A 14,842-nucleotide genomic window follows, 5' to 3' on the forward strand; every position below is an offset into this window, starting at 1 on the left:
TTTATTGGGGAATTGGAGGAGGGGAACAGCATTGGGGAATCAGGGAAGGGGAACAGTCAAGTTGCTGTCCTTTTGTTCTTCAGTCTAGTTGTGGAGGATGTCGCTTCACTGGCCCATGTTGGTATTATCATCACGCTCTTCCTGTGTGAGGCATCACTCGCCGGCCATTGGAAGGCGGCTCCCGGCGGCTCCACGGCAGCTCATGAAAGCTCACGCCAGCTGCCGGCCAGCCCCACTGCAGCCTACACTGTCACCAGTGACTCATGGCAGCCCAGCTCCAGGTCGAGCTGTTGTTCACCATCTTAGTTGTAGGGCGCAGCATCACTGGCCCTCATGTGGGATCCAAACTGGGGCCCTGCTGCTCAGAGCTGGCATCCCAAGCCAACTCTTAACCAACATGCCACTTGGCCGGCCCCCAAGTTAATTATTTCCAAGTCCTTTTCCTTCCTGTACCTCTAGAATGTGTCCATGGAGGTCACGCCAATAGTTTTAACCACAGAGTCTCTTTAGCTTTTCTTCTGGGGGAGGCTTGAAAAAGACAATATTCTCTCTGTTTTTACCTCTTGGGTTCTTTAAACTTCTGTCTGAGCTAGCACTAACTGGCTGGGGCTGGGGCACCTGCTCATTTCCTGAGGGAGGCCTGGGGATCGATTTACACACGACAGGCAGCACCCCTTTATCACAGCAGCGGGTTACTATCTCTCAGCGATCGCGCTGCACACACTGACGCGAGGGCAAAGGGCACACAGGATTTAATCTCAGGTAGCACCAGCCCCAGAGCGGTTTGAGGCCCTTCCTGCAGCCGTCTTAGCGAGCTACCTGCTCTAGACGATACTCTATATGCTCTGCCAGCAGTGGGCCTTCTCAGGGCTGAACTCCAGCCTCATGGCATTTCGTCAAGGGCCAAACACAGTTCAGAAAACCAGTCCTCGGAAAGGCTGATAATCAGTGCTACCTGCATTGGACGGCCTGGGCCCTGGGGCTTCTGAAAGAGCCCTGACTTGGGACTCAGAGCGGGCAGGGTTCAATTCTTGGGTCTGTCACTTAATTGGCTGTGATACCCTGGCAAATGACTCGACCCCTCTGGCAAAAATATCACCTGCCTTCTGAAGTTCTGGTGAGGATAAATGTGGATGTATGTGAACCATCTGATACAAGGCTGGCAAACAGGTGCTCAGCACAAGTGGTCGTATAGGACTGTTCCAGTTCATTGTTGTTATTGTTACTGTTCACACGAGCAAAAAGCAAACACTGATCTCAGTGAAATCAACGTGAACAACTGTTACTGAGCCAGTTCTGGGAGTCCTGTGCAGGGCTTGGCCCATGAGAGGCCTAGACTAGAGGAAAAGGTGCCATTTCTGCCTCTGGAGCACCTCTGGTCAAGGTGACATTAACCTCAGGTGAAAGGATAGTCCCATACAAGCCCCTCACGTGGCAGCACGTGATCAGAGGCCAAAGGATGGACTGAGCATGACATCATCTCTGCATTGCCGCTCATGAGAACCTAATTAATGTTGGCTTCTTTCTGAATTTAAAGTGATGCCATGGGTCCAGGTAGGATCTACATCACCCCTGGTTCCGAGGCAAAAAGATGACCCTGCAGCCCTGCCCGTGTCCAGGATCGTCGGGCAGCTATTTGTGGCTATGACTTCTAAGTTTAATTACTGTTTTCCAGTAAAAGGTGGCACTAAAAGATCTTCCAGTAGCTTGTCTGTTTTATTCTATTTAAAAGGTGAGGGAGATACACTTTTCCCTCCATTCATATGACTGTCTCATTATCCAGAGATAAAAACAGGCTCTTGACTCTGCAAACCTTCTGTGATACAAAGATATTGTCGCTGTCTGAGAAATGTTCCCGGAAGTCCGAGGTGGGGGGAGCTATTTATTTTCAAAGGTTCACTTAGAATCTGCCCCTTTATCTTGAGATGTTTCTTGCCTTTAATTATTTAAAACAATAATCGCTACCCTTGCGTCCCACCCATAATGCGTCAGACGCTATGCCTCGCAGTGCATCATCTCCAGTCCATAAACATCCTCCCTTTTACTTATCGTCCCCATTTCCTAGATGACATTGGAGAAGCTGGGTTTCTTGTCCCTCTCATCTAAAGTCGCACAGCCAGAAAGTGACCGCCCGGAAGCTCAGTGGAAAACGTCTGTTCTTTCTACCTTGTCACATTGTCCAACGCCCAGTATTAATTCCAGCGGGGCTTGCATGGTACTATGTAAAACATACATAGAACTTTTGCGTCATTTTACCATCTCAGAAACATGAGACACATGCTACTTAGAAAAAAAAAATCTTATTACAAGGCTTTAATATTTTAGTGCCAGTTGTGTAAGCGGTAAGGAGTAACAACCTTTCCCTCAATAATTTGCAGGTACACATCTCAGATAAAAGCTGGCTTTCCATGTTACGCATTGTTGGCCGTAAAGTTATGTTACATTGTCATACTCTAAACCATTCTATCACATCCAATAGCAGCAGAAATAAAGAAACAGGTAATGTGGAGAAGCACTATATCTCTGTCACATTAAGGTCCGGCTCTCAGCCCCCTGTCAGATGCGCAGCCTTATGCACCACTCCTGTCTGACTGGCTCCAGCTTTGCTCCTCTTCTAAGAGTCCTAGTTGTCCTCTGATCACCTGGGTCAGTCAGGAGCTCCAAGTCTGGCTTGTCCCTGGGCTGGACCTGCCACTTGAGCTCCAGCTCTGAAATTCATCTCTTCACAAAAAACTACAAGAACTGTCCCTCTCCATCAGTGAACCTGTCTCAATTGACGCTCACACGCTATCATTCGTATACTTGACAGTGAAAGAATTCTACAACAGCCCTTGACCGATAAAAAAATGCTGCCGTTCACTATTGATTAAAGGAACTTCAGCAGAGCCTCTTGAATCTGGGGGGAAAAATAATGATCTCTTATGAGTCTTCGGTTGTGAAATAATGGTGCTTGAGATCAGAAAAAAACCACAGAAAATCACCCTAAGAAGCTCCATGTGACTATGTTAAATTTAGATGACAATGACATAGTTTAAAGCTAACAAACTGTTCACATCAATAAAATGTTACTGAGCGCCCTTCTGGGCCAGACCTCAGCCAGGGAATGCGACGAACACTGCAACCTTCCCAGCCTTAGGACACTCGGTCCAACAGAGGACAGGCTGGCCACAACTCACCAGATGACAGCAATTACACAGTCCCCACCCCACCCCAATCCCAAGCCTGGAGAAAAGCCGCCAAGAGATGTCATATGGGGACTAGACAAACCTAGATCAAAACCCAGGTGAAGAGGATAGAGCAGGATTTCAGGTGAGCCACTGGGTTTCAATTAATGAATAATGAATCAAGCAAAAGAGGAAAAATAAGAACAGTCATTTATCAAAAGAACAGCCTTGAAATCTCCAGGTGAGTAGTATTTACGAAGTGTGTTACTTTATCTTGAAATATAGTTGAATTTCATTTTGTCTAAGCATAGTTATCAAGCCAACAAAGATTTCCCATGGAGCACTGGGAGTCCTTGGAATCTTTGGAGTGTTTAATACCTGGCACACACATATGTACACACACTGCACACCCATACACACATACACACGCACTCACACACACGCACTCACATACCACCCACATGCATGCACACACACCACATATGCACTCACACACATGCATGCACACATGTACACACACACACACATATACACACACACACACACCTACCTTTGCAGAAGTAATTTTCTTTCTTTTAGAAATTAAAAGACCTAGGCATTAAAGATTTATTAATCCCTTTTTCCCCCCAGTTTTAAAGCAAACAAGAGATCCTGCAGTTGAGCAGAAAAGAAACTCCCAGTGATGGGGAAACAATTATGCTTAACATGGCCTTGGCTCTGAAGTCTGGTAGTGCCAGGAGCACGGAGGCAGGGACGGTACAGCCAGTGTCTGGGCCGGCTGGGATGAGACAGACAGAGGAAGAAGGCTACAGCTTTTTAATAATGCTCCTAGCAAGTCATGCGGGTTGCCAAGCCCTAACCATAAAAGGAAAGATTAAAATTATGGAGGTGGAGGAGGGGTGAGCAGACAACATAATGAGCATAAGGGGAGAACTTGAAAGAGATCTGAAGCTATAGTCTAAATCTTATTTTATAAGGAGACTATTACAATATTCACTCGTTACATTTGTTAGAGATGTAATGGCTAGATAGGATGTCATCAGTTCCTAAACTGACTTAACAAAAAAGTATCTAAAAAGGTAGCCTTAATCAATTTTTATTTGCTACATGGTATCAAAACCTTTCAGCAAAAAGAATAAAATAAAATCTACTTTTAATTGTTTCTGTTAATTTCCATTTGTATAAAAATTTTCTATTTTAAAGTATTAGACGGTTACACTACCCATAACACTGATTGGCTTGTATGGAGACTGATTGGTTTCATACGATAGTCCTTCAAATAAAAGCCTGTCCTTTGATAGTTGGGATGGAAAGTCAGAAAAGCACAGTTCAAATGGTTTAAAACCCACCAGTGGGACGAATGCCAGATAACTGGTTCTCCAAGATAAAACTTCCTGATACATACTGAAGCGAGTGGTCCGTCTTCAGGATAATACAGTAGACAGACATTAACACTGAAAATCCCCGGCTTCTCGATGTAGAGCTTACCTTTTAGGCTCCTATGAAAAAAGTGGAACCACAACATGCTAAGGTTAGAATCTAAAGGAAGGTCTGCGTTCTGACCCCCCACTACCCACATGCCTTTTTTGTGGTTACTGTTACCGTGAATCTTTTTCTCTGTCTCTCTTATCGACATTGTGTAGCTACCTTTCTAAAAGTGCCATCAACTTCTGCTTCCAGCCAAGTTGGAGGAACCGGCACTGGATTTGCTCTCCTGCCTGAAGCAGCTAAAAAAGGAAAGGACAAAATGCATTGCACGGCATGTTCAAGACACTGGCCACCAGACAAGGAGGGTCAGTGGCTGCTCAGAGGTGGAAAGCAGAAGGGGTGACCCTGCAGCTACCCCAGCAGGCAGCCTGGGGTTTCTAGGAGGTGATGTGGGGAGGGGCACGCCCTAAGTTAAGGAGACAGAGCTGGAAGTCTGGTAAGGCCTGGGTGACTTGAGTTCACAGGGCAGAGAACGGGAGGAGAGAACCACAGAGAGAGGAAACGGGGAGTCTGCAGAGAATACCCGCCAAGTCTTCAGCTGAGAGCTGACCAGCATTTCCATGTGAGCAGACCACATAATCCACAGGGCGTTGGGTACAGAACAGAGGGTTCCCCCCAGGCCAAAGGCTCCTCCCGTCCCCCTAACAAAGCTCAAAAGCAAGACTCGAAAGGATCAAACTGTTTCTAAGTAACGTAACCACATCCTAGAACAAAGCTCAGAAGTATTTATAGGAATGTAAAAATATCCAGCTCCCAACAAGGCAAAATTCACAATGTCTGGTATCCAATAAAAATGACCAGGCAGTCAAAGCAGGAAAATATGACCCATAAGCAGGAAAAGAACCAACCAAGCAAAACTAACCTAGAAATGACACTGATGATAGAATTAGTAGACAAGGAAAATTAAACAGTTATTGTAACCCTTCCTCTGACACAGTATATACATGAAAGAAGCCAGAGGGAAGGTTGACTATGTTAGATGGAGGCATGAAATGTGTGTGTGTGTGTGTGTGTGTGTGTGTGTGTGTGTGTGTGTATTTTAAAGTCAAACTTCTAGAAAACTACATGACACTGGATGAGATTAACTGAAAAGATTAGTGACCATGAAGAAACAGCAATACAGACAGAAAATGAAACACAGAGAGAAAACAGACTAGAGAGAGAAAGAGACAGGAGAGAGAATGAATGAATGAATATGAATGCGAATAGAGCACCAAAGAGTTTGTAAGACAACCTCAAGGGTCCTATTATCTATGTAACTCAGGTCCCTACAGGGAAGGAGAGAGGGGGAAACAAAAAAATCACTAGAAAAATAATGGGGGGCAGCCGGTTAGCTTAGTTTGTTAGAGCGCAGTGCTCACACCACCAAGGTTGCTGGTTCAATCCCCACATGGGCCGCTGAGCTGCGCCCTCCACAACTGGATTGAAACAACTACTCAACTTGGAGCTGAAGGGTCCTGGAAAAACACACTGTTCCCCAATAAAAAAATAATAATAATAACATTTTAAAAAATAAAAAATAATGGGTAAGAAATTTCCAAATTTGATGAAAATTATAAATCCACAGACCAAGAAGCTCAATGACTCCCAAACAAGAAACATGCAGAAAATTTCACCAAGGCAGGCAGAGCACAATTAAACTGCTTAAGACCAGTGATAAAGAGAAAATCTGGCAAACCAGGAATAAAGAACTTCAACTTGATAAAAAACATCCACAAAAAGCCTACGAACACCTCACTTAACAGTGAGTCACTATGTTTTCCCCAGAACATCGGGAACAAAGCACGTTCTCCTCTCATCACGTCATACTGAAGGTCCAGACAGTGCACGACAAGAAAAAGAAGCAAAAGTGTACAACCTGGGAAAGAAGAAACAAAACGGCGGATGATATAATTGCCTAAGTAGAAAACTCCAAAGAATTGACAAAAAAACACACAAAAAAACCAAACCTCCCAGAATAGGAGATTATAACAAGGTTGCACGGTACAAGCCTAATATACAAAAGGTGACTGCTTTCCTTTATACCACCCATGAAATATTGGAATTTGAAATAAAAAACACAACACCATTTATAAGAGCACCAAAAAAAATGAAACACTTAGGTATAAATCTAACAAAATCTAACTATAAGATTATGATGAAAGAAATCAACAAAATATATATAGGATCTATATGCAGAAAACTATAAAATTATGATGAAAGGAAAATTTAAAAACCTACAGAAATGGAGCGATATTCCATATTCGTGGATTGGGAGTCCCACTATTGTTATGATGTCAGTTCCTCCCAACTTGATCTGAAGAGTCAGCACATCCCAGCAAGCTATTTTGTGTAAGCTGATTCTAAAGCTTATGTGGGAAAGAAAAGACCCAGAATAGCCAACCAGTGAAGAAGGGTAACAGCACAGGAAAACTGATACTACCTGACTTTAAGACAATACAAAGCTACAGTAATCAAGACATTATGTTATTGGTGAAAGGATAGACATATAGACCAAAGGAAAGAATAGAGAGCCCCGGAACAGACCCCTTAAATATTGCCACGTAATCTTTGAAACAGGACCAAAGGCCATTCAACGGAGAAAGAACAGTCTTTTCTACAAATGGTGCTGCAACAATTGGATGTCCATAGCTAAAAAAATTTTTAAAAACAAACAATAAATCTAGACAAAGAGCTTACAACTTTCACAAAAATTAACTCAAATTGCATAGAATGGAATATTAGAAAGTATTCTGAACTGAATGAACATGAAAACACAGCATATCAAAATGTGTGGGATGCAGATAAAATGATTCTTAGAATCTTACAGCACTGAGCACCTACAGTAGAAAAGGAGAAGAAAAACGACCCCAGCTTCTAACCCTGAGAAGCCCAGTTAGCCGAAGAAAGGAAGTGATACACATTAGAGCAGAAATCACTGAAATAGGACAACAGGCTATAGAGAAAAACCAATGAAACCAAAAGCCAGCTCTTTAACAAAATCAGTAAAATTGACAAACCTGTAGCCAAATTAAGAGGTGACATCACTACAGACCTACAGATATTAAGAGGATAACAAGGGAATATTAAGAAAAACTTTATGCCAGTAAATTCAATAACTTAGATGAAATATACAAGTTCTTTGAAAAACAAAAACTACTAAAGCTCACGCAAGAAGAGAGAATCTAAATAGCTTTATTAAGGAAATTGAATTTATAGTTTTAAAAAGTTCCACAAAGTGGTCTGGCCAAGTGGCTCGGTTGGTCAAGAGTGCGAGCTCTGACCAACTGGGTTGCTGGTTCGATTCCCACATGGGCCAGAGCTGAGCTGACGCTGAGCTGCCAACAGGTGGCAGGATGGCTTAGCTGGTATAACACGATTGCCTGTTTGATGGTGGGCTACGCCCACCTGCAGCTGGGACTGAACTCAGCAACCTTGAGCTGAGCTGCCACCCGGATGGCTCAGTGGATAGAGCGTGCGCTCTTAACAGCAAGGTTGTCGGTTCAACTCCTGCATAAAAGAAAAAAAGTTCCACAAAGAAAACCACAGACCCAGAGGACTTCACTGGTGGGTTCTACCTAACGTTTCAGGAAAAAGAAATACTAATTCTACACAAATATCTTCCAGATAACTGAAGAGGGAGTCTTTTATCAACTCATCTATTAAGCCAGCATTACTCTAATGTCAAAGTCAGACAAATCTATTACAAAAAAAGTGTTAGGATGTGGAGCAAGTGGGTCTCTGATACACCACTGTGGGAATGTAAATGGTACAGACACTTTGGGAAATAGTTAACTTTATGCCCACTGTTGGATCCACCAGTTCTACTCCGAGGTGTTTACCCAAGAGGAATGAAACCACATATCCATGTAGAGACCTGGACACAAATGGTCAAAGGTCAAAGCAGCTTTACTTGTAATAGCCCAAAACTGGAAACCAAGTGTCCATCAACAAGGGAACACGTAAACAAACTGGTATGTCCACACAGTGGATAGACTGCTTAGTAATAAAAACATTTAACATCGATATGGACAATGACATGGATGAATCTCAGAATAATTATGCTGAGTGAAAGAAGCCAGAAAACAGAGTATGTGTTGTATGACTCCATTTATATAAAGTCACACAAGATGAAAACTATCTGTAATGACAGATCAGTGGTTGGAGGGGAGAAGGGGACAAGGGGTTACAAAGGGGCACAGAAGAACTTTAGGGGATGATGACTATGTTCATTATTATTATTATTTTTTTTAGCTGAGCCATCCTGCTACCTATTGGCAGCTTAGCAGCAGGTCAGCTCAGGCCGGGCATCGAACTGCTGTTGCTCAGAGCTCAAACTCCTGAGTGGGCTCTTAACCAACTGAGCCACTCGGCCGGCCCTTTATGTTCATTATCTTGATTGTGGTTATGGTTGCATGGATATATGTCAAGACTTACCGAATTGTTCATTAAATATGTTCAGATTATTGTGTGTCAATGATACTTCTACAGAGCTTTTTTTTTTTTTTGAAGGGGAGGAAAGCAGAAACAAAACAAAACAAAAAACATGCCATCTGTCAGTAAAATGAGAGAAAGAAGTTATACATATTTTAATGATTCCAGAAAACCTACTCCAGTGCTACAAGGTATCAAAAACCCTTCATGGAATGAGGCAGGATACAAAAAATAAGAAAATACTCAGTTTAGACAAAGAAAGAATAAAGATAAATCGGACTGTTTCTGGACCTAAAGTGTATAGCAGATTTTTTTCTTAATGGGCCTTAAAAGAAAACTATTTTTAATCAAGGCCAATGCTACATATTACAGCAGTCAGAACAAAACTTTATTTCCCCCACTTCCCAATTTTACTCTCTTGAACGAGCTTTGAAAATCACACTGGAAATTCAATTCCCCATTCCAAATTCCACAAAAGACCCCCACCACCCGGCTCCTAGCCACTGATGGTCCAACAGGAGCGGTGCCTGAGCAGAGGCCTCAGGCTGCTTCCCCACCTGACTCTCCTTCCACTTAGACGAGTTCAAGGAGTGAGACTGAGATTAAACAACAGTTCAACCATTCAGCTGAATATTCAGCTCTCTCCAAGAAGACACTTGCCTCCCGACACTCAAAACCCTGCCTCCAACCCCATACCAAATTCCACTGGAAAACACTGCTCAGAGAACGCTGCTATAACATTTTCACTTTCAAAGAGCGTTCAAATAACACAGGTTGGCAATCCAGTGTTCTAATCTCTTAAATACACTCGAAAAGGATATTTATGCATTTGAGTTGTAGCACTTTCTGATGTGAAAATTGGAAGTTCGATTCTTTATTTGAGTACCATTTGAAGTTTACTGTGACACGTGAATATAGTACTAGGGGGAAAACTGGAGGAAAGTTAAAAAACTGGGAGGGGGGAGACCCTCAAATAATAAGTTTCCTGGAGAGCAGGTATTAGGAAGCATCCACCCTTTTAAGGAGCCCACTTTTTAAAGTTTCAACCATTTTATTTAATAACGAAAAGATAAACCACCCAATTTAAAAAGGGGGCAAAGGACTTGAGTAGGCATTTCTCCAAAGAAGATACGCAAATGGCCAACAAGCCTCTGAAAAGATGATCACTGTCATTGGTCATTAGGGAGATGCAAACCGAAGCCGCACAAGACACCACTCCACACACACTAGGATGGTTTTGACCAACAACATGGAAAAGAACAAGCATTGGCGAGGATGTGTTGAAATTGAACCCCATACGAGGTCAGACAATTAAGTTTGCGAACTCATCCTAGAAAAAGTGCTACACACTTCATTGCTGAATATCACTACAGTCACCTTTGAAATACTCCCCATGGGAAGCTATGCACCGACATCAGCACCTAGTCCACCCTTCAAAGCAATTTTGGAACTCTGTTTCTGGAATGACCATCAGAGCTGTCATCATATTACCCTTGATGTCCTGAATGTCATCAAATGTCTTCCTTTCAATATTTCCTTTATCTTCGGGTAAAGAAAGAAGTCATTGGGGGCCAGATCAGGTGAGTAGGGAGGGTGTTCCAATACAGTTATTTGTTTACTGGCTAAAAACTCCCTGAACAGACAGTGCTGTGTGAGCTGGTGCACTGTCGTGATGCAAGAGCCATGAATTGTTGGCGAAAAGTTCAGGTCATCTAACTTTTTCACGCAGCCTTTTCAGCACTTCCGAATAACAAACTTGGTTAACTGTTTGCCCAGTTGGTACAAATCATAATGAATAATCCCTCTGATATCAAAAGAGGTCAGCAACATCGGTGCAACAAGTTCACGAACTTAATTGTCAGGCCTTCGTACACGGCTGGGAGGAAGGTAAAACGGTGCAGCTGCTGTGGAAAGGAGGGTGGTGCTGCCTCAAAAGGTTGAACACAGAGTTCCCATTCCCCTCAGGGGGTACACACCCAAAAGAACTGAAAACAAGGACTCGAGGGGGTGTTCGTTCACTCATGTCTACGGCAGTGGTATTACAGCAGCCCAAAGAGGGGCACAGCGCAAGGGCAGAAGCTGATGAATGAATGAAGGAAATCAGGCCCGTCCATACAACGAAACATTCAGCAATAAAGAGAAATGAAGTCCTGACCGCTGCTACATGGATGGAACTTGAAAACATTATGCCACGTGAAACAAGCCAGTTCATAAAAATAAATATTTATGATTCACTTGTATGGAATACCTAGAGTAGGCAAATTCCTCGAGGCAGAAAGCAGATTAGAGGTAACTGGGGGCTGGGAGGTGGAGAAATGAGCGCTATTGCTTCATGGGTACAGAGTTTCTGTTTGGGGTGATGATAAATACCCTGGAAACAGACGGTGGTGATGGTTGCACAACAGTGAATGTAATTAACGTCACAGAATTTGTACACTTAAAAATGGTTAAAATCGCAAATTTTCTTACATATGTTTTACCACAATAAAAAAAGTACCCCAAATTTTTTCAACCATTTTGAATGACTAGCTTTCAAGAAAATGATACGTTCATTCTTTTGTCCATTTGTGCTTTCTCTGCAGCAGCATCTGTAAGTGCAGGCGACCGCGCTAATAAAAGGGCAATGACAGAAAAACACGCAGACGTTCTAGAGAGGCTCCGACGGTGGCTCGCAGACAAGACCGGAGGCTCTGGAAGGCTTCTTGGACCAGGTGACAGTGGTGGCTGAGTTTTCAAGGATGAAAAGGACTTAGCCAAACAGAGAGAAAAAAAAGGGCATCCGAAGAAGTGCCCAGTCTGAATGAGAACAGCTAACAGAATGTTCAAAACAGGGGCTAACGAACTTGAACCTGCATCTTTCAAAGGAAGAAAATGAAATACTGGTGGGTAAAGAACATGAAATGATTTGGAAGCATAAAGAGAGAGAACTGTAACTGTCAGACATCTATGAAAGGAGCCTAGAAATCAGTACCCAGTCTACAAGCTCACAACAGCTTCAATTCCTTTCTCTTTACGGACAGAAATTTGGCATTCCTTCATATCATACCCCACATACACACTGCGAACCTACTGGTCCGGACACACTACAAGGGTGGACTAGCTTGCTGGGGCTGCCATAGCCACGTAATACAGAGGGGGTGGCATGGACAACAAACTTATTTCCTCACAGTTCTGGGAAATCCACGATCCAGGCTGGGAGTCCACGATCAAGGTGCTGGCAGGGTGGGCTTCTCCTGAGGCCTCTCTCCGTGGCTTGTAGACGGCTGCTTTCTCCCTGTGTCGTCACATGGTCGTCCCTCTTCACATGCCTGTGTCCTAATCTCCCCTTCTTGTAAGGACACCAGTCATGTTGGATTGGGGCCCACCCTAGCGACCTCATTTTAACCTGATTACCTCTTTAAAGACCCTACCTCCCAATACAGTCAATCACCTTCTGAGTTACTGGAGGTTAGAGCTTCAACATATGAATTGGCGGGGGAGGGGGGGGGAAGGGGGCACAATTCAGCCCATAACACAGGTGTTTACAGTACCCACGCCTTTGAGGTCCAGACACGCTAAGGGTATTTGCACAGTACTAGAATCTACGAGGTCCCCCAGCTCTGCCAGGGTGTTTACAGTCTGCTAAAGGGCTCTCTGTGGGGCGGGACTGTCACTGCTGTTTATTTTGCACCTAGTATGTGTTCCATGCCTGGCTTTGAATGAGTAAACAAATGGATGAATTTGTTGACCCTGTCAACTGGCTGAAATCAGTATCTAGAACGACCTTGAGGCGTCCGCTCCAGGGTTCTGAACCACAGTAACAGTCTGTTTCTCGTCAGTACAAAGTGCTTTGTTTTGTAGAACATTCCTGGTCACAACCAAGCTCTAACACTTGTGTTCCTGGCTCATTTTCCCTCTTTGGCGTGAACGTGGACGTGGGCCTTTTTTCCCTCTAAGATGGAATCACATTGGTAACACTCATAGAAATCTCCAATAGCCTCAATATCATGTTTTTGCCCTAAGACTTTTTTTTCAACAAGCAGGGCAATACTAAAATTGGGAACTCCCATTGTGTTATCGGGTGGTGGTGATACTGGACTTGATGAACAAAGGAAAGTCTCCCCCGGCCCCGTGATGGGACACGAGTCACAACGCTCATTTTCACAAGCGTGACTGCACCTTCGGAAGACTGACACACTGCTTACAGAAACGAGGCTCCAGACGGCCGATTGCAGTCCTCCAGTGGAGGTGGTGGTCATGGTGGCATTCCTGCCTCCGCTGACAGTGGCTCGGGGCACCCACACAACTCCACTGCGTCCCTTTCCTGCTCAAAATCATGCAGTGGGTGCACACGTTCAATGCTACAGACTTTCCAGAAGCAAAACAGTCAGTCCTCGCGAGAACAAATGTTCACGTGAAGCCAACGCAATTGTCCCTCATTGGACAACCGCACAGCGAGGCTTTTCTGCAGCTGTAGGTATAGGTCTCTGCTTGCTCACTGTGAAGTTGAGAGGCAAGACTTTTACACAGGTCATTTGCTCCTGTGAACAGAGAGGCCTAATGTCTGAAACAATTTCTCTTACATGAATGGCCTTTATTTTTCCCTTATGTCCTCTCCAAATATTTCCAGCTTCACTGTTCCCACTGCAGTCTATAGAGCTGAGCTCTGGGAACCAGCAAGTGGAAACGTGTGGCAAGGGGTTGGCTGGAGCTGGGTACGAGCTCGGTGAACTTGGAATAAGCTCCCAGGAAGTGCCAGGCACTGCTCCAGCCACAAAGGGTGCACGGCTCCCATCCTTTGAGAGCTCGGAGGCTAACAGGGAAAAACGGGAAAATAGGAATGTCCACAGGCTCTGGTGAGTGCTGGACGTATTTTGTCTATGTTTTTCAAAGGTCATTTATTTATATAAAGAACAAAGATCAATCAATGATATAGTGCCCGTTTTGTTCGATAACCTTGTGTCACCTTTCAGTGAGCTTCATAATTCCTTGTTCATAGAAGGACCTGTCTTTATTGGCGTAAAACTGAACAAGGTGCTGAATTACAGCCTCATCTGAATTGAACATTATACCACGTAAGGAGTTTTGAAGAAAGCGAGACAAGTGGAAGTCTGACGGCGCAAGGTCAGGCGAGTATGGTGGGTGTGGTAACACATCCCATCCAAGCTCCAGTAATTTTTGCTGGGTGATCAAACTTGTGTGTGGTCTCATGTTGTCGCGATGGAACACAACTCTTTACAATTAACAAGCTCTGGACGTTTCTGGATGATGGATTTGTTCAAACTGTCCAATTGCCGACAGTACACATTCGAATTGATTGTTTGGTTCCTTGGTAGGAGCTCGAAAAACATGACACCTTTAAAATCCCACCACACTTGAGAGTATAACCTTCCTCTGATGAATGTCTGCTTTCGATGTCGTTTGAGGAGAATCATCACATCGGGACCCAGACTGTTTGCGCACCACATTGTTGTAAACAATTCACTTCTCATCACCAGTTATCAGTCGCTTCAAAAAAGGATTGTTTTCCTCACGTTTAATGAGCATATTGCAGATGTTTATACACGCCGTCAAATGAACTTTTTTGAATTCATGCGGAACCCAAATATCGAACTTGCTTACGTATCCCAGCTTCTTCAGATGGTCGTGAACGCTTGAATGATGGATGTTCAATGTTTCTGCAATCTCTCGTGTTGTGTAACATGGGTTTGACTTGGTCAATGCCTTTATTTTGTCGTCATCTACCTCGGTGGGCCTCCCTGACCGAGGAGCGTCATTGAGATCAAAATCACCAGCAC

At 43.8% G+C, this 14,842-nt stretch overlaps 1 protein-coding gene across 9 annotated transcripts in view; it reads right to left on the minus strand.

The window, feature by feature from the left end:
- EML1 (EMAP like 1) overlaps positions 1-14,842 on the minus strand; it is a 172,477-nt gene that overhangs the window by 74,309 nt on the left and 83,326 nt on the right. The window contains exon 1 of one of the 9 annotated variants that reach the window (XM_019639388.1): positions 3,715-3,936. The exons of the other annotated variants lie outside the window; for them this stretch is intronic. The gene's annotated coding sequence lies outside the window, so the exon portion shown is untranslated. Of the gene's footprint in view, positions 1-3,714; positions 3,937-14,842 lie in introns of those variants that run through there. 9 annotated transcript variants of the gene reach the window in all.

Source organism: Hipposideros armiger, unplaced genomic scaffold (genome assembly GCF_001890085.2).
Source record: "Hipposideros armiger isolate ML-2016 unplaced genomic scaffold, ASM189008v1 scaffold_43, whole genome shotgun sequence".
Classification (NCBI taxonomy): domain Eukaryota; kingdom Metazoa; phylum Chordata; class Mammalia; order Chiroptera; family Hipposideridae; genus Hipposideros; species Hipposideros armiger.